This window comes from Scylla paramamosain, unplaced genomic scaffold, assembly GCF_035594125.1.
Source record: "Scylla paramamosain isolate STU-SP2022 unplaced genomic scaffold, ASM3559412v1 Contig24, whole genome shotgun sequence".
NCBI lineage: Eukaryota > Metazoa > Arthropoda > Malacostraca > Decapoda > Portunidae > Scylla > Scylla paramamosain.
The window spans coordinates 447501-461576 of record NW_026973689.1 but is presented as its reverse complement, the minus strand read 5'-3'; the positions used below and the strand labels follow the sequence as shown (position 1 = coordinate 461576).

Here is a 14076-nt window from a genome sequence, read left to right as displayed (position 1 = left end):
AATATAAAAAAATGACGAAAGGGACAAAAAGTGACAAAAGTGATGAGTGAAAATGGAAGAAAATAATGACAAAAAATGTAAAAAATATTCCACAAAATAATGAGAAAGTGAAGACAAAATAATAACAAACATAAGAAAAGTAAAAAAAATGAAATAATTACAATAAAATAAGAAAGATAAGCAGAAGAGTAAGAAAAAAAAACATAAAAGAATTACAAAAGATTAAAAAAATGAAAATAAAATAGTGAAAAAAAAGCAAATTGCAAGTATAAGAAAAAAAGTAATAAAAAGTAAAGAGCCAGAAAATTGTGACAAAAAAGAAAAAAAAGGAAAAAAAGAATTACAAAAAAGAGAAAATATAAAAAAAAATAGTAACAAAAAACATAAAACAACTACAAAACATTAATATAATGAATATCAATAAGAAGTAAAAAAAAAATGAAAATTTCTATAACAAATAATTAAAAATCTAGAAAATAGTGACATAGAAAAGTATAAAAGCTATGAAATAATGACAAAAAAAGAAATAAAGCCAAAAAATGGTAAAAAAGTCAGAAAAAAATATTAAAAGAAAATAGTAATAAATAAAAAATCTTAGTGAATGAAGAAGCATAAAGAAAAAGTAAAAAAAAAAAGCCAGGCAATGACAAAAAAATGAGAAAAAAGCAAAAAAGCAGAAAATAATAAAAATTAAAATGTCAAAAAAAAAAAAAAAATGAAATAACGAAATATAAATAACAAAATAAAGTCAAAACCCAGAAAATAATTATAACGGATAATAAATGATGACAAAAAGGTAGAAAAAAAAAACACATCGTAATGAAAAAAAAAAAAAAACATTGTGCGTAAAATCCAGAAAATGACAAAAAAAGTTAAAAATCTTTAAAAAAAATGCAAAACAGCATCTCTTAACGAAGAGACAACTGAGAGATACTCCACTCAAAAACTAAATTGAAATGAAATCAGAAAATCAGAAAAAAATGAAAAAAATGATGAAAAATAAAAAAAAATCTTCATAGATTTCATAAGTTACAAATAGTAACTTATGAAATCTATGAATTGAACACATTGAGGATCAAGTGTGTGAGTGCAACCCACAAAAATAATGATGACAAAAGAAATGTGAAAAAAGGCAACTTTAGCCACTTATAAACAAGTTGCCTTGTGTATATACATGTGCTGTTACTAAAAAAAAAATAAAAAAAAAAAAAAAAAAAACTAACATTTATACAATCTATACCATTAGTAATTTTTTATATGATTGTACTGTAGTGGAAGACAAATATGCTGCCATTTTTTTTCTTATTAATAAAGTAAACCAACTAAAAACCATCACTTTCAATATCCTAAGCTTCTGATTAGAGTGAACTGACTATGTAATTGACTTGAATGGACACGGCAATCAGAGAGAGAGAGAGAGAGAGAGAGAGAGAGAGAGAGAGAGAGAGAGAGAGAGAGAGAGAGAGAGAGAGAGAGAGGGGATGGAGGATGGAGGTGGTCTCGTCTTAATGCCACGACGACGATAACAGCAACAATAACATCAACAACGAAACCAAACCGCTGTTACAAGGGACGCATCTTATTGCATCTGAACACAAACATTTTGACTCGAAAAACAACACGCGGTTAGTTGCCTTTTTTCTTCGTATTCCGGAGATCATAACTACGCGGGTGAGCACACACACACACACACACACACACACACACTCACACTCACACACACACACACACACACACACACACACACACACGGAAGGGAAAATCCAATTAATATCTAGACAGTCTCTCGTATGTTATTTATCAATTGTAGTTTTAGCGTTTGTTACAATACTACTAATAATATTCTAAAGGAGGAAAACTTTCTATCAACCTGAAATAGAAAAAAAAATATATACGTAACTTCATCACCAATTAATGTATAAACATGTCAAAAAAGATGAAAGAGTAGGAGCAAATGATTCAGTTCGTTAGAAGAGCCCTGAAAACTATTAGTGCGTGTAAATGTAACTGTAACACGGAAGGGAATAATGTGTAGCTTTCCATTACTCAAATACAGACGATTGTGTGGCAGACATTTTTTTTTTTCATATTTGTATACGTAATGAAAACAAGGCTGCCGCTGCGAGAAAAATGTACAGAAAAACAAAAAGGGGAGAAGTAGATCAGAGGAAATTAATGAAGAGGTAATGGTGTACTGGAAATGTAGCAATGGGGAGCGAGGGAAGTGGAGGAAAAGGGAAGAAGAGAAGCCTGCCTGAGGAGGTGAAGTTTGTGAAGAGTTAAGCTGTTCATTAATGAGAGAAGAATGTAGCTCTGTGTTTGCTGTTTTAGGGAAATAATGAACGTAATGATCATAAATGAGGTGCATCATTGTAACAGGAAATGCACTGCTGATTTATTATTATTATTATTATTGTTGTTATTATTATTATTATTATTATTATTATTATTATTATTATTATTATTATTATTATTATTATTATTATTATTATCATCATCATCATTATCTCTAATATGATGATAATAAATATAACTCTTTCTTCACTATTATCACCTTTTATGTACATTCTCAGCTTTCTTTGCAATCATTGATACTTATCCACACCCCCAATAGCATTACATTCCCTTCTGTGGTGTCTTTATCACCACCTGACCCGCCCTACTTCAGTTATACCTTTCCCTTCTCACTTCCCTCTAACACAATATATATTTCTCTCCCACAGGTAACTCCCGCCTCCAGCACCACCGCCATATACCCGCCTCGCTCTCTCTCTCTCTCTCTCTCTCTCTCTCTCTCTCTCTCTCTCTCTCTCTCTCTCTCCCTGCCGGCCATATTAACACTCAGGTAAGGGAAACCGATACACCTTTTATTGTTTTACTGCAGTGTCGAGAAAAACCAGGTCAGGAGAGGTGCAGGAGAATGGGAAGAGGGCAAGTTTTAATCACTGCATGTCACTATTCGTATCACTGGTTTGTTTTCGTTTTTATCTCTATTTCCTGTGCATTCCTTTTTTTTTAGTATGTTTTCTTTTTTTTTTAATCCGTGTGTTTTATCGATTTTTTCTGTTATGTCAGTTTTTTTTTTTTAATCTTTCTCCCTTCTATTCTTTTCATTTTTGGTTTCGTCTTCCTCTTTTACTTTCTATATATCCTTTTTATCCTTTTACTTTTGGTCTGTTTTCTTTGTGTTTTATCTGTTTTCCATCTATTCTATTCTCTTTTTGTCATCTTAGTTTCCCATCTTCTTCATATGCCTTTGTCTTTTCCTTACCATTTTCCTTTCAGTGGCAGTAAAGTCAAATATAGCTGTGTCACGCACCACAATATTTTAGGGAGGCTGCACGTTCATTTTAGTAAAATGTTAACAGTCAATAAACGAAATTAACTCCCAAGAGATTTTTTTTCTTTTTTTTTTTTCTTGCATGGGTGAGTGTCTGTGTGCATATATATATATATATATATATATATATATATATATATATATATATATATATATATATATATATATATATATATATATATATATATATATATATATATATATATATATATATATATATATATATATATTTTTTTTTTTTTTTGCTCAGTAACTTGACCTGAGGCATCACGTTCACACTTAATTAAATGAATGGCGCACGATGCAGGTAACGTGATATGACCAGTGCCGGGAATCTGATGGCGCGGAATATCTCTCTCTCTCTCTCTCTCTCTCTCTCTCTCTCTCTCTCTCTCTCTCTCTCTCTCTCTCTCTCTCTCTCTCTCTCTCTCTCTCTCTCTCTCTCTCTCTCTCTCTCGTTCTCGTCGCGTGCCTGGCCACTGACTCTCTCCCCCCTGCAGGAGGGACGGCCAGAGCACAATAAGATAGGATGGCTCACCGTTTCCTCTTCCACGAACGCAACATGCAAGGTTTTCGTACATATAATCCTACCGGGTGCTAAATGTTAAAGTAATGGCTGAAAATTACACCAGCCGGATTGAGAACATACGGAAGAATCACGCGAGACTTAACTTTAAAAAATGAGGAACTTATCCGTTAAACGTAAATTAATCAAAAATTTATGTCTATGATTTACAATGGCCGCGCTGGAAGTTGGCTCACCAGCTATACAGTGCTGCAGGTAAAGGCGCAGAACTCACTACTTGAAGGAATCACTTGGCTGATTACGAATGTATTGTCTCATTTTTTTTCTCTAATACATTACGTAGGTTTCTTAAGGTCCCTGTAATGGTGTTAAATATAAAAAAAAGGGGGTCATTCAACTCAAGAAACAAGAAAGAAAAGATATAATACACACATTTGGCCTGAAAAGAATGGATATGTTAGGCATTGTTATATTTAATTTTATATTGATCAAAGTGCGCGGAACGTTTGGGGTGAGTGTAACGATAGGGGCTATGCTTAGCTGGGTGTGGCAGCCCAAACTCAGGACATCTGGATTCCTTAAGTGACCTGACTTAATGTTGGCTAAACATCAGGGTACGCAGAGCCAGATGTTTGTTTGTTTCCAGTAATCAATAAATTAGTAACAATAAATCAACTAATAATGAATAAGTAATAAAAAAAAAATAAGTAAGAACCAAGTGCTGAGGCGAAACACACACACACACACACACACACACACACACACACACACACACACACACACATCGTCCGTCATATATTGTCATGCGTGGACTGAATTTGATATGAGTAATGCCATTATAGAATGATTCACTGGGCTAATGGGCGCCCGTCAGCGACAAACAGGGCAATGATACTGTGTTTTGAGGCACATTTGCATCAAAAACACCGTGAATTTGCATCCTTCATTGTTTTAATGTTTGTGTGCGTGATGCGTGAGGCAAAGGTCGTATCAATTTAGTAGCAATCGGTCCAACTTAACACCATCCAGATCTACCTTCCCTTCATTGACACACTCCACAACTCCATACTTAACACTTCAACACTTGTTTATCTTTATTTCTTTCTGCTTCCATTCCATCTAACACATCCATCCATCTATCCATCCTTGTCATATCTCACCTTATTTACTCCGTCCCTACACTCACCCCTTCATAAACAACCCCATACCAAAAGAACCTTACTCTCCGCATCCCTTTCCTCAACGACTTTTCATTTCCAGCCTGTCTCCCTCCTGTCCTGTCCAGCTCCGCCTCACGCAGTCCATGCCCCCGCCTCCCTTCGCGACCCGTCTTGTGTCACATCATGCGGCTGTTGCTTGCAGAGGGCGGGCTCCAGCTCCCAAGTTTATTAGCCTTAGCCCTCGACATGTCACTTAGCACACACACACACACACACACACACACACACACACACACACACACACACACACACACACACACACACACACACACGTGCCGGCCTCACCCGCGCACTAATAATGGTATAGTTCATTCTGCTACTTTGTTTTTCCGTGGCAGCAAAGAATCCAGTATTTGTGAATTCGTATTTATTGTTGAAATTTATCGCTTATTAAACAATTACGAGCATAAATCAAACTGCGTAATGCGATTAAATCCTTGCGTTAATTGCCTCCGAATGAGCAACAACAACAACGATAACAACAACAACGATAATAACAACGACAGGAAATGAAAAAAAAAACGAATGAAAGTTATTGCTACTTGAATTATGTGAAGTGAAATTGAAACAAATAACAGGAACGACTGTAGGTGAAAATAGGAGGGTAAGAGAGAGAGAGAGAGAGAGAGAGAGAGAGAGAGAGAGAGAGAGAGAGAGAGAGAGAGAGAGAGAGAGAGAGAGAGAGACACCTATCAACTTCTTTCTCACCAGTCCATATGATAAAAAGAACGAAGTTGACTAAAATAATTCGTGTGACAAAAGAAATATAAAAACAGGAAAAAAATAATAATGTGGTGCACTTCCCGGCAGAAAATATCCATATCCAGGAAAGTGACTTACGCAGGCAGAGACCCCCGCAAAAATACTTCATTAGGGAGGAATTTGTGTTTGCCTAACCTTGATGAGCCGTGGGCGTGCCTCCAGAAACTGCATTTCCGCGCAAATATTTTCGCACGCATCCCACGTAAGCGAGTAATTTAGTGGGTGGAAGGTCTGCCGGGCCTCTCCTTCCCCTCCTTGTTCTCCTTCTCTCCCTCCTCCTCCTCCTACTTCAGTGACTTTTCGTACCCCTCTCATCTTATTCCCTTTGTCCCTTCCCTTACTTTTCAGACTCTCTCAAATCCCTACTCATTGCATCCTCGTCCCCGCGTTCCCCTTTCCCTGGCTTATTATACTTTCCTCTCTTTCTACCCAAGTATTTTTTTTTTTTTTTGTACCCTCTTGCATCTCCCTTCGTCCTTTTCCCTGGCTATTTATGACCTCCACTAGTACTACCCATTGTATCTTCCTCCTTTTGTCCCCCTTTGTCCTCTTCTATCTTCCAGGGAATGTTTTGCAGACCCTAGTATCTTCTCTCCTTTTCGTCCTTTTCCCCTAATATCAAACTTCCCTTTTCTTACCTAAGTAATGTTCCTTACCCTCTATTTCTTCGTTCCTTTACCTGCTTGCCTTAATTTGTCATTACTTCTCTTTTTTTCCACCACAGTAACTTTCCATACTCTCTTAGATGTTTGTTATTTTCTTCCCCTTCCCCTAACTTGTCATGGCCTGCCCTCTCCTTACCTTCATTCTCTCTATGTCTTCCTCCCTCCGTGTTCCTTTTCTTGCCGTCCCTCCTGTCTCTACCTCAAGCTGCTGCATGTAGCTGTCTTTACCTCTGTGGTCATTTTTCGCTTTAATATTTAGCGGCGTTTCTTACTTGATTACGGCACAGGCACAGCAAATCATTATCCAAGGAAACCCTGACTTGCCTCAGGAAAGACGAATGGCCTCTCTCTCCACTGGCTTTTTGTTAAGGTCTGAAGACAGATGACCTGTTCATCGGGTACTCACTTCACCCGCGCCGAAGAGAGGAAAGTCAGAGCTACAAAAGAAACAAATGTGACCAAAGGAAAATAAATAAGATAAAGAAATTTAAGAGAGGAATGATCTTGCGAAATTTGTCTGTTAAAAAAAGTAAAATTCTTTGTATCAGAGTAGTTATAATATAAAATGAGCGTAACATCTTAAAGTCCGCTTTGTAATGTGATATACTGTGATATTGTTTTTCTTTTATTAACTTTGTAAACACTGGAAGGAACAAGAAAGGCAAGTAAAGTAAGTACAGGAGTAGAAAAATGGCAAAAGTCCTGAAGTTTTTTTTCTCGTAGCCCAAACAATCGGTGTGTTACGACAGGTACTTTTCTTTCCCCTGACACGGGCAGAGTACAAGTTGTTCACACACGCGAGACAAATATTTTGTTGGCGCAGGAATTCCTCCTCAGTTGTGCTACACGTGTACTCTTGGTGCAAGCATGCCTGACGAAGGAATGAATAAAAGTAAATTTTCTCCGATGACGATGAAAAATAGGAGAATATAAAGCATTTCACTTCCGCCATAAAGATAGAACCAACATTTTACGAAGTCTTCACCTCAGCATCAGGCGTGGTACTAAAGATCAGACTCCCGCCAAACACGCCTAAGGGAAGTGAATCGATTACCTTTACTCCAGAACTTCGATGATAACACTCCCTTGGAAACCAGAATGGAGAGTTTACTTTTGGGGAGGCATTTTAAAACCAGTTTCCGTACCTGGCAGTAGCTTTAGTGGCTCGGAATAGCGTGGCGGCCGTGTGTTGACCGATAGACTGCCTTGGTCTGAAACCCTCTCAGGCTGGCTTGTGTGGACACTTGCCAACTGACTGAAGCAGCTGTCCATCCTCACTTGCAGGGTTGATCGGTCAATTAACGCCGTATAAGTGAGAGGTAATAGAGGTGTAACCCTGGCGATGCAGTGGCAATAGTTCCGTGGTATTGGGTGAATAACTGACCACATCCTCGGGAGACAAGGCGGTGCTGTGTGCATGTTGAAGGATATTGACGGGCCATCACACTCCCCTTGTACCGAAGAAATAGTTGAGAGAGAGAGAGACAGAGAGAGAGAGAGAGAGAGAGAGAGAGAGAGAGAGAGAGAGAGAGAGAGAGAGAGAGAGAGAGAGAGAGAGAGAGAGAGAGAGAGAGAGAGAGAGAGAGAGAGAGAGAGACAGACAGAGAGAGAGAGAGAGAGAGAGAGAGAGAGAGAGAGAGAGAGAGAGAGAGAGAGAGAGAGAGAGAGAGAGAGAGAGAGAGAGAGAGAGAGAGAGAGAGAGAGAGAGAGAGAGAGTCATATAGGGAATGGAAGTGAAAATAGACGTAAATCTCACTGACATCCCTCCTTGCCATGGTCTCTCTTCATGCTCCCCCTCACGACCATCAGGTGTGTCTTTAACGAAACTGAGCTGAAGAGAGGAGTGCAGGGACGAGTTATCCTGCCAAACACTTCCCGTGGTTCCAAACACTACTTGCAAGAACACCAGGAACCAGTTATCCTTACGAATATGCATGATAGCAAAGCGTGATGTGAAAAATAAAAAGAGAGAAAAAAATAACAATATTTGAGTCATTACACGTTACTATTAAGAAAAAAAAACACACACACAAAAAAAAATATATAAGTAATCTAGATGTGTAGGTGAAGACGTGGAAATATTGTCAAGCTGAAGAAAGGTAGACTATTAGAGAAGAGACAAAGTATACAAGTAGAGAAGTAGATAAGGCATGGCTGACTCATCTTTTTTATTTGATATTTTAGTATAAAGGATAAAAAAAAAAAAAATGCGGAATGGAACGTGTATGTGTGTGTGTGTGTGTGTGTGTGTGTGTATAAGCCACCAGATTTACGGGCCGTGTGATGTTGGTGCATATTTTATTGAGTCCCACGCCACAAGTGGAGACGCGGCGTCCATCCTGTTACACACCTGACTGCTGGGTGAGTGAAGACTTGACATATGGCGGATCGATAATACAACAAAACACGATAAACAACACGCCTACTAAAGGTATTGCCGATAAAATTAAACGCGGCTGCAAGATTTATATAGTTTACGCTCATAGTCTGCCTCTTTTTATTACGGTGGACATTATTCTGTGACTCTGCTCTCCGATGTACAGGAGAAGTTATCCACAACAAACCCTTCACTAAAAAGTAATACAGGACCAGAAAAAAAAAAGTCATGCAGTGAACTTTTTTTTAGACGAACATGTTTTGGTAACTCCTATGACTCACCACGTTTTGACTGCAGTTTAATTTTAGAAGGCTGACATTTCCCACCCCCTTTACAAAAAAAAAAAAAAAGAAAGAAAAAAAACACGTCATGAGTGGAATAGATAGTGGGAGGTTGGTTTGAGTAAGGTAATGGCAATTTAGGGATGGTGAAAGAAATTAAAGGATAACAGATAACTAAAGAGAGTTTTTTTTTTTGTATTCATTATGATTTATTTAGTCTTTGTGCTTTTGTATTCAATAAAGTTTAATCTAGTTTGTGTTAGTGAGACTAGCGTAGAGCAAAATAAAGGATAAAAGAGCTTTCTCATAATGAAGAAGGACGAGAATAAGAAAATTGATAACAAAACAAAAACAAAAAAAAAAAAAACCTGTATTGCTGAGTGCCTTAGAATAACATCAACAATCAATACAGTCTCGGTGTCTTAATGAACCCATCCTTCTGCAAAAGATCCATGGAAGTTACTAATGATGACAACAGCTTACCACCATTCAGTCATTGCTACTCTACAACAAACACACACACCTACACACATCCACCTTTTACACATACGACCTCTTGTATAAACCTGAATTCCACACACACCTGCCACATCACCTCAGTCTCCTACACACCTGGTCTGGAATGCCTCCACTTTGTAATTCAGTAGTCCACGTGTTGTGAGTGGGTCGTCTTACCTGGCTGCCACAATCCACACCTTCATTACTGAGTGCTGTACACCTGCCCGCCTCATTTTACTTGTTTTTGCTTGGTTCGTATATGTTTGCTGTTCTCTCTCCCCACTCTCTCTCTCTCTCTTTCTCTCTTGTAAGTTATTTATTTGTTTCCATTATTTATTTTTTTTTTCAAGTTAGTGCGAGTACATACAGAAGCAAAAGCACACAAGTATATTCCTGCTTTCTCTCTCTCTCTCTCTCTCTCTCTCTCTCTCTCTCTCTCTCTCTCTCTCTCTCTCTCTCTCTCTCTCTCTCTCTCTCTCTCTCTCTCTCTCTCTCTCTCTCTCTCTCACTACTAAGTCCCTTCGCCTCCCTCCCGCAATTCCTGAGCTGAGATTGATTGTTGACTCATTCCTTGTTCTCCCTCGCTCGCCTTGCTTTTTTTTTCTTTGCTAACTTTTCTGTCTTGTTTTATTCCATTTCAATCCCCTGCCTCGTTCATTTCCTGTACTCCTCAATGACTCGTCCTGTTCCTCCGCATCTCCATCTCTCCATCTCTCATTTTCTTTCTTCCACTGTTATTTTTCCACGTAGTGTTTTTTTTTTTTTTTTTAAACCTGCCATTTTCTTGTCTCTTGCTCCTTTTTTTGCTGCTGCTGCTGATAGTGGTGGTAGTGATCCTGGTAGTGGTCCTCCTCCTCCTCCTCTTCCTCTTCCTTCTCCTCTTCCTCCTCCTCCTCCTCCTCCTCCATTTCTTTGTTCCCTTTATTCCGTCTCGGCTTCTTAAGGGAAGGAAAAAAATGTACTGAAGCTCAAACGTGAAGGAGAAAGAACCACGTTGGTCCCTTGGTGCCCCGACGACCCTGATGGGATTTGACGGCACCTGAAGAGAGGGTCGGGAGGCGAAGGGAAGGCGGAGGCTGGAGGGGAAGGTGGGGAAGGTAAGGGGAGGTAAGGGGAGTGTGGGAAGGCATCGTAATAAGAGATATGGTAGAAAGGGAAGGTGGAGAACAACGCATTACTGGGAGGTTGTGGGTGTGTGGGGTGTGTGTGTGTGTGGATGTGGATGGGTAGGTGGGTGCAGATAGGCGTGTTGGTTGGTAAGGTGTTTGGTGTAAGGTAGGTAGGTGAGTAGATGGTTATGGTGAGTTAGTAGATGCTAGGTTAGTTAGTAAATGCAGTCTGCTTTCGTAGATGGATAGATAGATAGATTAATTTACATCGATTTATAGATTGGTAGATATAGATTGCTAAGGAGATAGATTTTTTTTTTTTTTTTACAGTGCTTTTTTTATCTGGTGTATCTAAACAAATATTTTACGCTCGGATAAATGCACATGGTAAGGGATGTAATGTTAAAGAATAGATAAGTAGGTGCAGGAACAGGTGAACTGCACTTACTCGTTCCTGTACTTATCTTACCTTGGTAGAGGAGTATTCGCTTTTCCAGGACGATGATGAATTAATTGATTGATTGAATGATTGATCGACTGACTGACTCACTGACTGACTGACTGACTGACTGACTGACTACCCATACAACATTCCGGAATTATAAGTGCCGAAAGAAGGAGTACATAATTAAAGCAAGACATTGATAAATGAACTGACGAATTGAGTGAGTGAGTGAAAAAGTGAGTGAGTAATAATACCTTGACAGAGTACGATGAACTTTTACAGGACTGATAAATTCCCAGGATTATTGAACCGAGTGAATGATTGGCTGTCTGATCGATAACTGACGGCCGATATTGATTAATTGTCTGTCGCTCCAATATTTAGGATAATAAAGACAGCAGATTGAAAAAAAAAAAAATGTTTCGATGAATACACCTCACTTTACACACCCACACCCCCCCCCCCCCCCTCACACACACACACACACACACACACACACACACACAAACACACGCGCGCGCGCGCGCGCGCGAGATGCAACGAACTTGAATCTCCAGGCAGGCGGAAACCATTTGAGCTTGCCTCCTTTCACGCACTAATCCCTGCTCGCCTTGTTGAGAATAGGTACGAATTTATGAGCAACTCTGCCGACCCCTTGTAGTCCAGCCGGCTCGTTCTTTCCTTCTGTATTTACGTATCTGTATTTTCCTCGCCCTGTTCCGGATCTAAAGGTAATCTCTCGGTGCTTTGTCTGTACTCAGTTTTATCCAATTTATTTGTTTTAAAGGGACTGGTTGGTGTATCATCAGTCTGATGATAATTTGAATATAAATAATTTTATTTATTTGTTTATTTCTAAATTAGTTCGTGTATCAGTGTATTTATATTTACGAGGATTAAGCTCTGTACAAGGTGCACAAACCGCACGTCTTTGTGACGTGGCAGTGGGGAGTGGGGAGGTGAGGTGAGGTGGCAGCAGGGTGATGAGGTGGCGACGAACGGTCAGCCAGGGTTAGTTGCTGTCCGCCCGTACTTCAAGTGTGTTGTGATGGATCACTGGATGTAATATTTATTCAAGACTTGGGATTATTGTATTATGCTGGTATGTATGGCTATGTTTGGTTATAACAGTACTGTGTGGTGGTTTATCAGCTGGTGTTCACGTAAAACGTTTGTGATGTTCATCAACAAAATGTTTGTATTAGTGATGATCTTTTATGATGACAGTGTTAATGTGATTGTGCGGTCGGCTATTAAGATTGATAGTTACTCAGGGAATATTTCATGTATTACAGTTTATGAATCCAACTACTCGTTCGGAAAGTTCATTGAGGCAATCCATATGCGGCTGGAGCTACCGTTGTGAGTTATAATTCTAATGGTTATTATAAGTGAAAATCAATGTGGTTGATTGGTTATATGATTGATTTTTAATTGTACTCAGCATATGGTGAATTCTACATACATCCATTCTCAATTTTCATATTGATCTACTTATTAATGATGCTTGGGGACTTAAGATGTTAAAAAAATAAAAAAAGCATTGAGATGTGTTTATTGTAATGATTTTGACAGGGTCCAAACGCTTGTAATAAAGAAGTTATGGCAGTGTTCAAGCTGTGTTAACGGATGCCTCTATACAATATGAACTGTATGGTATATCTTATTTCAGGTTTGCTTCATGGTAATCATCAGTGTTTCCTTTGCTAAAATGAACCTAACACACAAGTCAGTACAAAATTAAAGGAATAAGGTATCTATTTTATTTACATTGTTTCGGTCTTTACTTACGGATTCCTTCAGTCGGCTCCTTACTACAGCCACAATCTTCCGTAGTGCATCACATTATATTATGAGTATCACTAAATATCACTATAAACACAGGTGGTAATACCCGCTGCTCGAATATAACTATAACCAAATTATTATCAGTCTCTCGTAATGGATTTCACTGTCCACCACAACCACCACTACCACCATAACCACCACCACCATAACCACCACCACCACCTCTAACAGCAGTAAAAATGTAACCAACGCAGTTTCTCTTTATAGCTCTACTGACTATTTAATTTCATTGTCTACCACCATCCTTACTAACAGCGGCGAAAAGAGACTAACCCAATCAATTTCTCTCTTCTCTTCTACTGACTGTGTTATTTTAGTGTCCACCACATCTAGCAAAAAAAAAAAAAAGTATAACCAAGGGAATTTGTCTCCACGTCTCCACTGACAATTTAGTTTCTGAAGTGGAAAGCATTAGTACACACTCTCTGTTCGCTAGAATACACGTCATCGACTGTCACAGTATTTATCACCAGGCAGTAATGGAAATCTTGTTAATAAATCATTTGTGATGTGTGACGCCAAACCAACGATATCTGCAACAGTTTTCTCTTTTTCTTTTTCATTAATTTGTTCCTTTACTCTTTTTTTTTCACATGAATGGGAAAGTTTACATCCCTTAGTATTTTCTCCCTATCAGATTACACTTTTCATTCACTCCTTGTCTGATAACTTTAAACTTGTCTATCAGATTTTTGAGAAATTAAACATTGGACAATTCTATTTTTTTTTTTTTTTTTTTTTTAGTCCTTATCCTTACTCTTTCATTAAATATGTTCCTGGAGCAGCGTTCTTAAACACCTCTGTATTCCACTACGATTAATTTTCACAGAGTCTAATGAAAACTGTTGTGGACTTCAAGGATGTTTTCATGAGTCAAATGATCTGTCAACAAGCAGTCTGTATCATCAATGAAAAAAAAAAAAATACCCATGAGAATTCGACTAAGTTTCCGTGGCCAGTGATCGCCGCCATGAGAGAACAAAGTGATTCAGAACTCGGTCACTC

The 14076-nt window shown here is 38.4% G+C and overlaps 1 long non-coding RNA gene across 3 annotated transcripts in view; it reads left to right on the top strand.

Annotated features, from left to right (window-relative positions):
• The window catches only part of LOC135097529 (uncharacterized), a 48568-nt gene that overhangs the window by 14714 nt on the left and 19778 nt on the right, over positions 1-14076 (top strand). Inside the window, exon 2 of one of the 3 annotated variants that reach the window (XR_010265768.1) lies at positions 2724-2845. The exons of 1 other annotated variant lie outside the window; for it this stretch is intronic. This is a non-coding gene — a long non-coding RNA (uncharacterized LOC135097529). Of the gene's footprint in view, positions 1-2723; positions 2846-12210; positions 12326-14076 lie in introns of those variants that run through there. One more of the 3 variants, XR_010265769.1, reaches the window with a different exon arrangement.